General features: G+C 51.1%; 1 protein-coding gene and 1 long non-coding RNA gene across 2 annotated transcripts in view; one reads left to right on the forward strand and one right to left on the reverse strand.

Moving 5' to 3' along the window:
- Positions 1-16,700, forward strand: part of MRPS22 (mitochondrial ribosomal protein S22) — a 601,324-nt gene that overhangs the window by 187,500 nt on the left and 397,124 nt on the right. The window lies entirely within an intron of this gene.
- LOC126948212 (uncharacterized) lies at positions 7,738-16,700 on the reverse strand. Its single transcript, XR_007723367.1, has 3 exons — positions 16,676-16,700; positions 15,090-15,324; positions 7,738-11,144 (listed from the first exon to the last, which is right to left on the reverse strand). It is a non-coding gene; the product is annotated as an uncharacterized LOC126948212 (long non-coding RNA).

The following is a 16,700-nucleotide window of genomic DNA, read 5'->3' on the forward strand; positions in this document are numbered from 1 at the left end:
GAGACAGGTCTTGCTATGTTGCCCAGGCTACTTGTGAATTCGTGGCCTCAAGCGATCCTTCTACCTTGGCCTCCCAAAGCTCTGGGATTATAGGCATGAGCCACTGTGCCCAGCCCAGAGGTGAGAAAAGCTTAATGAGCAAAAGGACATTTGAGATTATGGCTGATTTTTATGATCTGAATTTTTCAAATTCCCTACAAAAAATATCTATTGCCTATTTCATCACATAAAAGTTATTAAAATAATGTGCATTCCTCAATAAATAAAGGAAAGAAGCAAATCTCAAAAAAGGCCATTGCAATGTTTTCCTTTGATAATAGTGAACAACTTGGAAACATCCTAAACGTTGGAATTAAATAAATTGGACCACATCCACGTGGCTGAATATCATACAGTTGTTAAACAGCTGGGAATTGTGTACCAGTATGGAAAAATGAAAATAATTGCTTTGTTAGTGGTTAGACATTGGATGATTACTGGCTTTCAATCTTAATTCTGAGTTTCCATGATTACTACAATATTGTTTGTGCAATCAAACATTTAATGAAATCAAAGAAAATAAGTGTGAAATTTGACCCGAACAATGGGGCCTTTTGTGTAACATTCTTTGCTCTGGTGGTTGCAGGAGTCTGCCTATTTCTCCACACCCGGGCAGGCCCCCAGCACAGATCCTTTGTCACCCATAAGAAGGTGTGAGTGGAAGCCATGTGGCCTTGGTTTGGCCAGGACTGAGGACACCATCCCCTTACCCAGTGGGTGGTGGGGGCTACTTTCAGTGCCTCTCTGTCTGCAGGGGATATTAAGGCAGGAGGCCTGGCTATAGCTTTTTGTTTTTGATGTTCTCTTCATTAGATGTTCTATACTGTTTGTAAAATGGATGCTAAACCAGGAGAAAAACAGGTCTACGGTGTTTCCTTGAGCATCTGTGAGGGCCCCCTCACCCTTTCGGGGAAACCCTGCCATGCTTTCCTCCTTAGGAGTCACTTTTGGCAGGCCCGGGTCCTAAAGGCTAAGGGCCTGTGAATTTACTTCCCCTGGAGAGATAAAGGCCTGTAGCCCTCTTTTGGGGTCAGTGTTTGACACTAAAGAGAGTCACTCATGGCCGTGACTTCCAGGCAGTGGACACCAGCTCTTCGGACTGCCAAGGCTGGTTCCAGCCACCCAGTTCCGCTTTTCTCTGGGGCCATCTATAACAGTGCGGGGGGAGGCGGGGTGGTCCCTGAGTGTCGCGGCGCAGAGCCGGGTCAGATGCGTCCCGTTAATGGAGACAAGCTCTGCACGGAGCTGGTGGCCTAATGGGGACCACGCTCGCTCTAATGCGAAGCAGCCGCCGCACCGTGGCGGAGCCTCTTCCCACTGGGCCCGAGAGCTGCCGAGATAAAACGGAAGAGCCGCGAAAGGCGCTTTGATTCCAATACAAAACAAATTATTACTCCCAGAATGGAACAAAATAAGTCAGAGAGGAATCTCACGGTCACCATTCCTCTCTGCGAGGCTGCAGCCGGCGGCCCCGGGCCTGCCCATCCTGCGATCTTTGGCGGAGACACCGGGACACGGCACTGAGGGGCTCTGGGCGACTGGGCCGGGGAAGTCGGAGTTCCTGGCCAACGGCCCGCGGGGGCCTGAATCCTTTGTTTGTTGGGGCACCCCAAGGCCAGAGGTCCTCAACTTGCGCGAGGGAGCCTCCGCATCTCGCGGAGGGCTTGTTACAGCACGAATTCCTGAGCCCCACCTCCAGAGTTTCTGATTTTGCAGGTGGAGTGGAGGTTGAGAATTTGCATTTTTTCAGGGAACGCTGGTGCTGTCGGTCGGTGAAAACTCTGAGAACCAGCTAGTAAATATGGAGACGGAAGCAACTTGGCCTTGAGTCTCCCACCACCACTACCCTGGCTTTCAGATGGCTGAGTCCCAGAGAGGTCTGCAGTGGGTAAACGATCCAATAGAGCTCTCCCATCCGCCACCTCCGAACTCAACAACTGATGCCTGTACCTAGCTTCTTTCATCCCCTTTGGAGCCTGTTTTTGATTGGTCACTCCTGTCCTATAGTGAATCAACCAAGTCCCGCCCCAAAACTCAGGGACTGGAATTTCCCAGCAGCCTGGGCAGGTAAATGGGCAGCTGCCAAAAGCCTGTGAAAAAGCTTCAGGACTCCAGGCAGTCTCTCTACGGGATGCTTCTGCTCAAGTTGCCTAGCCTCTAGAGAAGGCTCCTGGCTCTCTGTCACTGGCCTGGGCCACCAGTCATTCCTGGCAAGAGGAGTTTGGGGGTGAGGGGTAGGGAGTAGGGAGTAGGAAGGGGAGACTGGTGGCTGGGAGGACAGTGGCAACAATTCTTGTTGGGGTAACCTCACAATTCCTGCCTGGTTTCTTGGAACCCATTCAGGGATCTAAAAGCCTGAAAGTGTTTCTTTTTTTGTTTGTTTGTTTTTTAGAGACAAGGTCTTGCTACTGCCCAGGCTGGAGTGCAGTGGCACAATCATAGCTCTGTAGCCTCATACTACTGCGCTCTAGGGATCCTCCCAAGTAGTTGGGATTATAGGCATGAGCCACCATGCCTGGCTAATTTAAAAAAAAAAATTTTTTTTAGACAAGGTCTCACTCAGCCGCCCAGGCTGGAGTGCAGTGGCACGATCTCGGCTCACTGCAACCTCCGCCTCCCGGGTTCAAGCAATTCTCCTGCCTCAGCCTCCTGAGTAGCTGGGACTACAGGCACGCACCACCACCCCCAACTAATTTTTGTATTTTTAGTAGAGACAGGGTTTCACCATGTTGGCCAGGATGGTCTCAATCTCTTGACCTCGTGATCTGCTCACCTCCGCCTCCCAAAGTGTTGAGATTATAGGCGTGAGCCACCGTGCCCGGCCAGTACCTGACTAATTTTAAAATTCTTTGTAGAGATGGTGGGGGTGGTCTCACTATGTTGCCCAGGCTGGTCTCAAACTCCTGGCCTCAAGTTATCCTCCCATTTCAGCCGCTCAAAGTGCTGGGATAACAGGCATAAGCCACCGCACCCAGCCTTGTGTTTTAGGTGTAGGATGTCTGGGATGAGGGCCTCCCTAGAGTAAGCCATTTGTTTTCAAACTTGAGTGTGCATCCGGATCACCTGGAGGCCTTGGTAAGACAGATTGCTGGCCCCACCCCAGAATTACTGATTCAGTGGGGCTGAGGTGGGGTTGAGAGTTTGCATTTCTAACAAGGTCCCAGGTGCTGCTGCTGATTTGGCTTCCACACTTTGAAAATCACAGCCCTAGACTTCATTTGGGATCTCCAAGCCCTCTCTATAGCCTCAAATGTCATGGTATCTGTCCCCAGCCCCACTCTCTGGACATCCTCCACCAGTCACTGGTCTTCATGTTGATTGCCTTTCTCAGCTTTTGAAAAGGCAGTTTGGTCTTGTCTTGTGCTGCCTGTGCTCTCTGGTTCTGGAAGCAGGAAACAGCTGTTAGGGTGATTCAGCAATGGAAAGAGCAGCAACCCTCATACCCCACCCTCATTCTTGCACCCAGCCAGGCAGGACAGCTCCCTTCTCCTTGCTGCCATCCTTCACCCTCTGTAATTGCTTGAGTCCTAGCCCTGGTTTAGTCTAAAAAGAACAGGCAGCTGAGGAAGGATACCTTTAATAGGCACCTTAGTATCCACTCAAGGCCAAGCCTAGAGGGGTCGCTGTTGCATTTCTCCCAGTGACAAGAGCTCTGGAGTGATCCTTTTTTTTTTTTTTTTTTTACCTTGTGCTTTGCACATCATAGCTATTTATGAAATATTTGTTGATTGACTAGTTGCTTAGGGAAAACTATAAGGAAGGAAAACAAAGCAAAATGAAGATATTCTTCAAGGCTGCCATGCACTAGGACAAAGTTTTGTTTGTTTTTTTTGAGAAGGAGTCTCGCTCTGTCACCCAGGCTGGAGTGCAGTGGTGCCATCTTGGCTCACTGCAACCTCCACCTCCCAGGCTCAAGCCATTCTCCTGCTTCAGCATCCCAAGTAGCTGGGACTAGAGGCATACACCACCATGCCTCACTATTTTCTTTCTTTTTCTTTCTTTTTCTTTCTTTTTTTTTTTTTTTGTATTTTTAGTAGAGACTAGGTTTCACCATGTTGACCAGGCTGGTCTTGAACTCCTGACCTCAGATGATCTGTCTGCCTCAGTCTCCCAAAATGCTGGGATTATAGGCATGAGCCACTGCACCTGGACTAGGACAAAGTTTTGATCAGTGTTTGCCAGCTTGGCTGAAGGGGTAGAGTTTATCCTCTTTGACCTCCAGAAAAGGTGTCAGAAGCTCCTGGGTGGGCACCCTGAAGCACAGGCCTGTGGGTGGGGGCAAAAAACAGCAAGATCAGTGTAATTCAGGGTTTTCTTTGGGGAGCTTTGAGACTGCCCTGGCAAGCTGGAGACCCTGGAAAAGAAAGAGCAGGTGGTCTATAGGGATCTGGGGGTCAGCTGAGGCCATGGGGAGCCATCCTTTGTTCTGGTGACTCAGGATTTCCAGAAAGGCAAGTTTTTTACAAAAGGAACTTAACATAATATTTATGTTAAGAAGTTTAGAAAATGTCAATGTAAATAATCATGTCATTTGAAATTTGGACTAGGGTATGTCCAATTTAGATGAAAATAAGCCACGTGCAAACCATTAGATTTTAATAATTTTCCTCTTAATTGGTTATTTTTCAACTATATCTTTAGCAAATGGCTAAATGGTTCTTTTTTTGCGGGGGATGGAGTCTCGCTCTGTTGCCCAGGCTGGAGTGCAGTGGCGTGATCTTGGCTCACTGCAATCTCCGCCTCCCGAGTTCAAGCACTTCTCCTGTCTCAGCCTTCTGAGGATCTGGAACTACAGACATGTGCCACCATGCCCGGCTAATTTTTGTATTTTTAGTAGACACACGGTTTCACCATGTTGGCCAGGCTGGTCTCAAACTCCTGACCTCAGGTGATCTGCCTGCCTTGGCCTCACAAAGTGCTGTGATTACAGGCATGAACCACTGCTCCCGGCCATGGTTCTTAAACTTAGGTGAACATTGGAATCACCAGTGTTGCTTAAAAAAAATAATCCCAATACCCTGGCTACACCCAAGATATGAAGGTAAGGCACAATAGTTTTTTAAAGCCCCCAAGGCAATTTTGTAGTGCAGCTAGGATAAAAAATCCTTGCGCTATTGCTTGAGTGGTTGGACAGGCTAGACTGAAACAAGTAAGACTTTCTGGGGTGCCTGCTTAGCCTCTCATGAGTGCCATGACTGCCCTCTTCCCACAAGGAGGGACCATCAGAAGCTACAGCAGACCCTCTTCCTCAGCTCCAGTTGACAGGACTGGGGTGTATCTCCAGGACAGTACCTGACCCAGGATACCAATCAGGTGTCTCACACAGGAAGATTGAACTGGCACTCAGAAATTACAGCTATCACTGGCGCTCCTCTCTCAAATGGAGCAGAGGAGAGACCTGACCAGAGCAGCAGGAAAAGTTGGTTCTTGCCATCACCTCAGCCCCTGTTGCAGCACAGCCCTTCAGGGAGTCTGGCTACCACCCTGCCTGGGGTTCCAGGGGTTACTCACGAATCCTTATAAAAACACCCCCCACCCCAGCCACCTGTTTGGTTTAAAGCCAGCTCTAGTGGGTTTATGTTACTTGTGACCAAAGAGGCCTGCCGTGTGCACAGACAACAGCACATCAAAAGCACACAAAAACAAATATGTATTCCCTTCCCCCACCACAGTTACACCCAAGCTCTTTCTAATTCCATGTGGTCCCAGCGGAAGACTGTTTGGACTCTGTATTTTCTGGAGTCCACCCGGAGAAACCTGTTTTCAATTCAATTGAGAACTGCAATGATTCCCTAATGTGGCTCCATAGGCTTATTGAGAATCACCTGGAGGAACTACAGATAAACACATAGATTGCCAAGCACCATCTCCAGAGGCAGAAGCTGTTTAGTTTGAAGAGGATCTTGAAATCTGTGTTTTAAAAACTTTTTTCCATGAAATTTTGATGTGCGGTTGAGTCTACTGGGGTCAGGCTGGTAGGGTTAATTAAAAAAAATTAAATTCCTCTTTAACTGCCTCCTAGATGGAGGCGGCGTTGCTATCAACCTATCATTTCTGGGAGATGGATTTTGGAGGCATTTTGTCTGGGAGATGGATAAGGGCCTAGTCTGCGGATGGACTAAACAGAGCCCAGTGAGGTTCAGGCTCGTTGGAGTACATATAAACATCAATCAGGCCAAGGGACCTTTTCAGGTTGGCTGCTTGAGCTGGTCAAATGAACCAGATCATTTACTTTGCCTTCTGAGCTCTGTAGACACAACCAAAGGAATAAAAAAAAAAAGTGTGTGTGTGTGTGTGTGTAAGGCAGCAAATGTACCTTTTACTCTAGAAACAAAAATATCATTTCTGACCCAACAATAGCCGGATCCCTGTGAATGAAGGGTTTGCATATTTTCCTGTTTTAACGGTTCTAGTATAAACAGCCCAAGCCCAGGCCTGATTGTCAGAAGGTCCTGAGCAGCCCAACCAGAATGCTGGAAATGACTCCTTCAGCCCTGAGGACCTGGATCCGGCTTAGTGCCAGGATTTGGGCTTGTGTTTAACAGTAGCAATGGGGTCAGAAGTTGAGGGAGAGGGCAATTGCAGTGATCCCCAAGACCACAGCTAATGCCAGAACAACAGCGATAGTAGCTGCAGAGGCAAAAGAAGCAGTAGCTACTGTGTATTGATGATTTATTTGTACAGGCTGAGTGTGTCATTTATTTGAATACTTACAATAGCTTGATGTGGTAGGCATTATTATTCCAATTTTTAGAATGAGGTTCAGGGAAGTTGAGCAGCTTTTCTGAGGTCACACACCTTTTAAGGGGAAGACTCAGGATTACATGAAGGCATGTTTGACTCCTAACCATTACAAGACACTGCACACAGTACCCCAGGTGACAAACATCATCTTGTGTGCCATTTGGGAATACAGGGCTTTGGTCCTAGAAGCAGGCTGGGACAGCTCTTCAGACACATTGCTGGTTCCTGCTTTCTTTCATCCCTCTCACCACTCTAGATACACTGGTCTCCAGCAGAGGGAGATGGCTGGCAGCAGGGGCTAGAAGGCCCTCTTCTAGGTCAAGGCAGTCCCTAATATCTGGGTAGATTTTTTTGTGTCCTGAGAATGGGACCATGACTCTCTTTGTTAGGCTAGCAAAAGACTCAGCAATGGCCAGGCATACTGGCTCATGTCTGTAATCCCGGCACTTTGGGAGGCCGAGGTGGGTGGATCTCTCTCTCTCTTTTTTTTTTTTTTTTTTTTTTGAGACAGAGTTTCACTCTTGTTGCCCAGGCTGGAGTGCAGTGGCACGATCCTGGCTCACTGCAACCTCCGTCTTCCGGTTTCAAGCGATTCTCCTGCCTCAGCCTCCTGAGTAGCTGGGACTACAGGCACACACCACCATGCCCAGCTAATTTTTTGTATTTTTTAGTAGAGACAGGGTTTCACCATGTTGACCAGGATGGTTTCGATTTCTTGACCTCGTGATCGGCCCGCCTTGGCCTCCCAAAGTGCTGGGATTACAGGTGTGAGCCACTGCACCTGGCTGGTGGATCTCTTGAGGTTAGGAGTTTGAGACCAGCCTGGCCAACATAGTGAAACCCCATCTCTACTAAAAACACATAAATTAGCTAGGCATAGCGGTGGGTGCCTGTAACCCCGGCTTCCCAGGGAGGGTGAGGCAGGAGAATGGCTTGAACCTGGGAGGCAGAAATTGCAGTGAGCTGAGCTGGTGCCACTGTTGTCCAGGCTGGACAACAGAATGAGACTTCATCTCAAAACAAACAAGAAAAGAAAAGCAACAACAAAAAAATTAAAAAGAAAGGCTCAACACTGATTGATCAACTACTGATTATATATTAGCTGATCAAGACTGATTCAGAGAGTGTGGCTTAGGGAAACTTTCCTGGGCCTAAAACAGATACTTGGTGCTGATGTATAACAAAATTATGGTTCATCCAAAGGATGGATTATTAAGCAATAATTGAAAATCATTTTTCAAATAATAAGATATGGAGAAAAACCCTATGGCGAAAGGTTAAAACAAGCAGGATGCAAAACTGCACATTTTATGTACATTTATTAATTATTGGAAATTAGACTTATTTTAACTGAAATATATAAATAAAAGACTGGAAGGATGCCATCAAAATGTTAACCATGGTTACCTTGTGACCTCGAGGAGGGATGGGATTATTGTAGCGTTGGTGTTTTTTGTGCATTTTAATGTTTTATTTTCCCAATTTTCTTCAGTTTGAATTATCTTTGTGATGGGAAAAGTGAAAATGTGAAAGTCCTAATACATAGCACTGGAAATGCATAGATAAGATGACTGAGTAATTTTTACCCCACTCTGTCTAGAATGGATGCAGCAGGCAGAAGTGTCTGCCTAAGGTTTATTTCAACGGCAAGAATGGGGGCCTCTGGAATCAGTTCTGTCTCAGCAGAACCTGAGCGAGGCCTGTGCGGTGCGGGTAGGGAGCAGCCACTTCCGGTCGTCAACGAGTTCTTAATTTGGTTGGAGAGACAAGTGCACCTGCAAGAAATAAAGGCAGCCAAGCGAGTAGGCCACCATCAAGTGGGGTTGAAAGGCGGGGGGCAGGCTCCTCTGGGCGTAGGTCGGGACCCGTGGGCGCCAATCAATGCTATGGTGGCGGAGAGTAAAGGGGACGAGCACAGCCTGGGGCCACCCCTGGAGTCCCCCAGCGTCCGCCTGTGGCCGTGCCTGGTTGGCCGCGGATCCCAGCTGGCGCCGCGAAGAGGTGGAATTGCCAGCACAGAGCTCCGGCTCTCTGCCTTTTCTCTGAGTCCGAACACCGGAGCCTCTGGTGTCGAGGGCGGGGGGAGGAACAGAAGTCTCGGATTGAGAAATACGGGAGGGTCTTGTCAGTGGCTGAAGGTGCAGCAGCCACTCTGGGGACCCAGCGAGAATGAGTTCGCCTGGCTCTGGGCGAGCCCCTTCTGTGGGTGCAGCTCCTGGGCCGCAGAGGGAGGCGGCGGTAATGTCGCCCAGTGCCAGCAGAGGGCAGCCTCGAGGCCGTGAGCCCGAACGGCAACCTCGCCAAACCGCGGGCTCCCTTCCAGCTCCCGGGCTCTGCGGGGTAGAGGCGGCCTTGGAGCCCAGAGACCAGCAACCTCAGTCTGCAGGAGCCCGGCGCAGAGGCCCAAGGGCACCCCCGAGATGTGGTCAAGCTACAGCCCTTAGGCAGCCTCACTCTGCGACGGCAAGGGCTTAGAGGGTGGAGTGGGACCAGATGCCTCAGGAAGGGTTAGAAAGAAAGAAACAAAACCCAACGCATACAGGGAGTTTGTTTTCAAGCAACAGCTTCCAAGCGTGTGGAAACCTTTTAAATGATGCTGGTGAGAGCTATGATAGTCTTCGCGTTCTTGGCGAGGGAAGTCGGAGGCTAGTAGCGGGATGGCTCCTGGTCGCGCAGGAGCCAGAGGTACCAGCGATCCGTGCTGGGGCAGAGGGACTGTGGACTAAGGATTCAGACACACGTAATTGGGGATTCCAGTCCCGACTCTGGTCACTCAATTGACGTTGAACTTGAGCAACTCACTGTACCGCTCTAGCCTCTGACTAATCACGTCTGTAAAATGGGCATGGTGGGCTCCGAGTCTTGTAGGGGCGCTAGGGATTCCAGACAGCAGGAACTTCCTCACTGCTCCGGCAACCTTGGGTTCCTGGGTTTGCAGGTGGGCTGAAAGGATCCTATCATCGCACGTTTGCCTGGCGTGGCTGCTTTAGAGACCGAGGCCCGCCAGGCTTTGCAACCCAGTTGCGCGTGGGCAGCCACGGCCGTGGAACCGCCGGGATCGCCTTAGCGGCACTACGGCCAACTCCCTACTTCCCGCCCTGGGCACTAGGATCACCCAGCTCCAGAAGATAGTGCTTATCAGCACAGGAATTGAGACCCAACACCCGGCGCAGTGGGTCTCCCAGGAAGCCTGGTGAAGGGCCAAGGCCCGCCGGACCTGAGGTCGCTTGGGGCGCTAAACAGACCCATCTATGAGCACATTCGGCCAACACACCCAAGTTCAACAGCGGGCGGGATCTTTGGCTGACCTCGATCTCTCTCAGAGTGTGTGCAAACGGGCACCCATTAGCTTCTTTTGGCTTGTTTCCTCATCTGTAAACTTTCAAAGGAGAGTATTTCCCGGGGTGATTCTGAAAATCATGCCAAAACTGAAAAGGCCTGTGTAAATGCGAGGTGTAATGATGACTTACGAGCAGCCAGCCCTATAAGTGCCTGCAGGAGCCAACAGGATAGATGCTAGAACGTTCTACAAATGTGTGCACATACACATCACGTATGTGTAAAGGTGCACACCTGTCCCTAGACACATGACAAATGCACACACGTATGCGTGTACGTCTGGCTGAGAGCAAAGGGGCTAATACAGGGCTCATACAGGACATCATCCTGCAGTCTTATGCATGCACAGTACACACGCGAGCACGACTGTCTGCCTGGAGACACCGCGTGGCACCGGAGGAGCTGCTCAGCCGACCCATTTCTTCCGAGCAGAGTCGGTGCCACCCGGGAAGTAGGGTTTCGGGTGCTGCTCTGGAGCGCCGGAAAGTCCGGATCCGGGTCTGCTGGTCAGCGCTTCGGCGCCTCCGGGCTCCTTTATCTCTCATCTGCCGGCCGGTGAGCGGCTCCAGTTTCAGTGGGGACCAAGACCCCCGAGCCTGCCGGTGAGGGGAGGGAGCGGAGAAGGAGGCCGCTCCGGGTACAAGAGGCTGCAGGGCCCCACTTCCCAGGTGTGTCGTCCTTCCTTTATCTCCCCAGGTCACACCCCCACTGAAAATAAAGAAGGGTCCCTGACTCATTCAGGTCAGGGAAGGCGGCCCCCGGGGGGGCCTCCTGCCCTCACAAGCCATGGTGAAGGGAGGCGAAGCCAGGGTTTGCCACGCCTGGGAGAAAATGCGTCTGCAGGGTCTCTTTGGGCTGCAGCGCTGGCCCGGGGCCCCAAGACTGTTAAGGTGTGCGTGGGAGGCGCGCAGTGTGGCTACCGAAGAGCCCTCCATCACCGCACCGGCAGGCTGCCGGGCTTGTCCTCCTCTCATCCTTCCAACGGTTCTGAGCTGCGCAGCACTCGCATCACCCAGAAGTGTCTGTGGAGAAAACGACCTCAGGCGTAAGCCCAAGGCTGCCGCCTGCAAAGGCAATGCCGTAGAGGCTGGGTTCCGCCGCGACCTGGGTTTTTAAGTCACCGAAAGGGACAGGGCAGGGTCACAAACACTCTCCCGCCTTCTCTGCAGACCCGTTCGGCTGATAGGAGAGTGTTGCGCAGAAAATTCGAGGCCGGGCGCTGGAGGAGTCTCCGAGGACCGGAGAAGGCACAGAGGCGCCCCTGAGAGGCGCAGCTGGAACAAGCGATGCACGGGTTCGGATCTGGCCGGCCAACCGAGCCCAGCGGTAGCGAAAGCCAGAGTCGCCACAGAGGTTGAGCACGATTCCGTTTCTGGGGATCGGGTCCGGTGGCGAGCCACAGTCCCTAACGCCTCAGGAGACCTTAAGTAGGACAACATAATGCTGGTGGGGGCAAGGTCCAAGGAATTTAGTGGCAGAAGCCTTTCGTGGGGAAAAGGCAGATCCGTGCCTCCTCTGAGCCTGGGTGTGGGTACAGCCCCTGGCCTTGTAGCCCCTGTTCCGGGGATCAGCTGGGCCCACCAAACCTCCCTATATGGGGTTGAAAGTGGCCAGTGGGACGGCCCCGCCGCCCCTCCCTCGGGATTCCACAGGGTCCTGACCCGGCCTTTATCTCCGCACGGTCAGCAGTCGCGGGGGCTTCAGGAAGGAGGACAAAGGCCCGGTGTCACTGCGGGCGGGGGCTTGGTTTCCTGGCTCTCTGCTCACACTCACAGCCTTTAGCGGTTGTTGGGGGAAGATTTTTAAAAATATGTGTCGAATTTCCTTTTTTTCTCTTCTAGAAACAAACAAACAAAAAAGGCAAAAGGCATATTCCCCTTCGCTCCTCGTCCATACAGATTAAAGTTTCCTGGGATCCTGCCCGCCCCCCCGCCCCTTTTTTTCCTTTGACTGCCTAGAAATACTTTTTCTCCCTTGTACATAGAGGAAAATGCGGGGAAAGGTTTTTTTAAAACTCGGTTTCATACTATTATTATTACTGAGGACAACCGGGCAGGCTGAGGTCCCAACGTGGATGATCTGAGTCGGCCTTGTGCCGGGGCTCTGCAGCCACTGCCCTGTGCACTTAGCACCTCTGGGGGCAATCAGGGCCCCTGCGCTTCCGTCCACCGCTCCGCAGTCGAGAGCACCCTGTGCCCAGACTGGCCGACTCATTCTCTCCCGAAGTTTGTTTAGAGCTGGCAAGGTGACTTAGCCCGGCGCCCCGAGACCTGGGCTTGCAGCGCCGGCAACAGGGCCCCGGGGACGCGAGGCGCTCCAGGCCGGGGTCTTCCCGGCCACGGGCCTCTCTCGCTCTCCACCCGCTGGCGGCGCCTCTGTCGCCCGCAACTCGACCCAACCCGCTTCCTGCGTTTGCCCCTCAGGTTTCCCGTTTATCCACAAAGGCCTAGGAGAGCCTCGCCCACAGGCTGACCCTGCAACCTCTGGCCCGGTGGCTGCCTTCTGTTTTTCTGAAAAAGAAAAGAAAAAAAAAGAAAAAGAAAAAAAAAAAAAAAAGAAAAATCAACCAGTCGAGGGAGGCGCGTGAGGACTGCAGGCGCCAGCCGGAGAGCCTGTGAGTGGGGCTGTGGCTGGCCCCAAGCCCCTGGGTCGGTGCCGCTTCTCGGGTCAGCACGGCCTTTCTCAGAGTAAACCTCCTAAATGTGTGAAGACCGCTTTGGGGGAAGCGAGAGGGCGGTTGGAGGAGCGCCGGACGAGGTCTCAGAGCCCACCGTGTGTGCCTTCAGGGCTTGGGTGTTAGCTGTGACGGTAACTGCGTGCGCCTCACTACTACGGACAAGGGGCTAAGGCAGGGTGGATGCAATCACGTGCGCCTGGCCCCGAAGATGCTCGCAGGGTGGGTTAGGAAGTCCAATCCTAGAAAGTTATCACTAAAAGTTTTTTTCCCCTTCCTTTCTTCCTCCTTTGCTTCCTTCCTTTTTTTATGTAGGAGAAGGGAAAAACATTACTGAGCGTCTACTATAAACTGGGCACTTAAAAATCAGAAAATTTATTTTAATAATTCTGATACACACACATAAGAATTTCTGTTTTATAGAGGAGAACACTGAAATTTGAATGTGTATTTTGCCCAAGATTACATAGTTATTAAAGAGGACATCAGGTTCCATTCCAGTTCTTCCTGGCTGAACAGGCCAGGTCTTTGCCCTATTCTGCACAGGCCACCTCCCCGAAGTGACAAGATCCCAGAACAAGCTTTTTACAGCTCAGCACCAAGCCTGTGCGGCAAACAGCCTGCACAGCAGCAGTTTCTGTGGCACAGTCTGCCCACAGCTCAGACTGTGCCTCCTTCTTTTCCTGGGAGGCTCTCCCTTCTTACTCCTGGGAGGCTCTCCTTTACTACACAGCTCCCTTGAGCATCAGTGGCAGCTAGGCTCAGCTGCTGTCAAGTCTCCTTTTAAAATTTCGGAGACCATTTGCCCCACAGATAGCTGGATGACCTCTGGTTGGTCTCTTCTCTTCTTAGGACCTGAGATTCCTCAAATGTAATGTAATTCTGGGTTCCTACACGCAAGACACTCTTTTTATGACAACTGGGAGCCCTCTCTCCAGAAAGTGGAAAGTTGCTAAGACTGCTTGGTTTTAAGAATCCTTAATTCCTGGTTGTCCCTAAGGTATGGGGTTCCTAGTCCCATCCTTTCCCATATTCTAAGGGTCCCACAGTCTACTCCAAGGAGCAGGGACTGCCACACAGTGGTGGCAGGCCTGATGGGCAGGGCCCCAGGGTCACCACCAGGTTAGATCTGCAGAATGGGGACACTGCAGGGGTCCTGAGTCTGATCAAGATGTTTCCTGGCCTTAGACCCCCCACCCACAGAGGCCAGGAGTCTGGTCTGGCGATTCTGTCCATGAAGCCTGGCCCAGGCCTTCATAAAGGGAAGAGCTCAGTTGAGAGCAAACTGTTTTGGGCCAGACTCAGATTCCTGGCCCATATTCTGCTTGTCGGACTGCATAAAGCCTGGGTCTGGCCCCAATTTCCACCCTCCACCAGGGGGTTCCTTGCAGCTCCATCTCCAGCCTTGGCTTCCAGGAAACCCTGGCGAAGGCTGGATGCACCTAATCTCGGATGAAAGGTCCAGGGCCTCTTGCTCATCTAAGCCTCAGATGTGGAGCTGCGAACTATTTACTGATGCAAGCAGAAAAGAGGCCGTCAATACCCTCTGTAGTAGGGTACAGGACCATCTCCAGAACTCTGTAGGTCCCCTTCCCACAGTCCCTTGGTGCATGTACTTCAATGGCAAAGATTTCTCCAGGTCCCTCTTGAGAATAGGACACCTCCCCCCGCTTTCTCCCAACCAACCCACTTACTCTGACTGGGCAATTTTAGTGAGGTGGAGGTGACTCTAAGAATTTCTGTGTAAATGTGAGGAGGGGGCTCATACTGTCGGCAGTGTGTGAGGATGTTTACACCCACCACACACATAATCTTCATGCAAGAACAACTCATTAGGCAGGACATTCAGGAACTGGCCAGGTATTTGTATTAAACTCTATTTACATTGTATTTACACACTGGCTAACATATATACATACATCCGCATGGTCCAGCTGTCTAGACCAGACTGTATATGCTAAGGCATAATTGCTATATAACTCTCTTAAATACTTTTGCCCTCAGGAATTGCTTAAATCAGCTTCTATAATAGAAATTCAAAAGTGCAAAGAGGGAGAGAAGAGAAAGGAAATGAGAGACGAAGACAGCCTGCCATTGAACTAAACTTTCGGCACAGAGGAAAATGACCAAACTTAAGAGCTTTGGAGAAATCCCGAGGGCTGGAGTTAGACAGATTTTTCCTGTGGGCATTCATGGTGAAGTGGGGTATGATGTGGCTCCCTTCTCTCACCTCCTTCAATCCCTGTGTAGACCCAGGAAACCCTCACTGATTCCTTCATTTCGTCTTCCTCACTTGCTGAGGCTGCTGCTCTCTTCCCAGCCTTGGGTGCCTTTTGCCTTTCAGTTCTCAGAGAGCAGACAGGCTGGTCCTCCATTGCTGGCCCCAGACAACTTCTCTGTCTCACTGGAGGTGGGCTGCTACCTGCGCACCGGGTCTTGGCCCTGGAGACTTCCCTCCCCTGCTTTCTCTGCTTCAGACAGCAGCTGGGAGAGTGCTCACAGCCAGCCTCAGAACAGGGAGCCTCTGCCTGATGAAGCAAAGGCTCTGTCCATATTATTTTATTTTTCAGCAAGCCAGGAATACACACCCACAAATGCACACATCACCAGTGAGGTATGAATGCCACACACACTGTGGTCCCAGTAAGCACTTCCTAAGTGTTAGCCATATGATTATTACAATGCCGAAAATAAATGCCCACTCTGTAGGCGAATGACAGACACACACACCTCCCACCCTGTCACCAATGCACAACTGACACTGTACACACACATTTGCAGCAGATACAGACTACACAATTAATTGCCCATGGGCTACATATTCATGTTAGACAAAGCACAAACAGACACGCACATAGCAGGCTGCTTTCTGTTCTGCAACTCCCCTCAGCCAGATAGTGGAGCAGCTGGGCACCAAAGGCACCCAGACACCAGCCCTGACCAGCCTCTAGGGCTTCCTGCTCCAGCTGAGCCTCCCTCTCCATCCTGCTCCTGCCGGTTCCTGGTAGGCTCCAGTCTCAGTCTTGAGGTGATGCCCCCTGAGAATCCCCATGGCTTAGTCTCCTGCCTTGTAGTCTCTGGCAGGATGCCTGTGGGGGGCGGGGGGCATTCTGAGCAGAAGCCACTTGGGCCCAACTACACATAACGGGGATACCACCCTGAGGTTCCTACCGCCTGACCACTGGAGGGCTGAAGTGAGAGGCCTGCAGGCTCATTCTCGTGGTGCAAGACCGCTCCTGGCCCACCAGCCGGCCTGGACCTGCCGCCACTCTGCTGGCCAGGCCCCGAGATAGACCGGGGCAGTGAGGGACACACCGCTGGGTGCGGGGTCTAGTCTCAGCTGAGCAGCAGCCCGCAAGAGCCAGCGGATCTATCCTATCAGAAGTCGGAAGTCATCTATCCCATCAGAAGAGTGAAGGCCCATCACCCCCTAATCCGCCTGGGAGAACCAGACTGCAACCAGGTCAAACGCCTTTGTGCCTGCGCGGAAGCACGGATCTTAATTCGTTATTTGAAGATCTCAGTAAAGGAAGAGAGAGAAAGAAAAAAGACTAAATTTCTGCAGCCACGAAGTATGTTCAATCCTTAGTGAAACCTCCAAATCTCCGACCCATATCTCAAGGTAAATGAATTCTGACTATTAAAAATAACAAATCAGTCACTCCTCACATTTGTACAGAGGTTAGCAGCTTGCGGCGCATTTCCACAACCAGAATTTTATCTATTAATATTCGGAACAAACTCTTGGCTGTTATAGTTGACTCAAAATCGAAAAGTTTGAGAACAATAATAAAAACACAGCCAGCCCATATACCTAGTACAACTGTATATGAGGTAGAATACAAACTTGAATGGGTACAAAAATAAACCGAGTCCTACCTACAGTCGCGCCTTGTGAACGAAC

The sequence above is a fragment of the Macaca thibetana genome, chromosome 2 (assembly GCF_024542745.1).
Source record: "Macaca thibetana thibetana isolate TM-01 chromosome 2, ASM2454274v1, whole genome shotgun sequence".
NCBI classification, from domain to species: Eukaryota; Metazoa; Chordata; class Mammalia; order Primates; family Cercopithecidae; genus Macaca; species Macaca thibetana.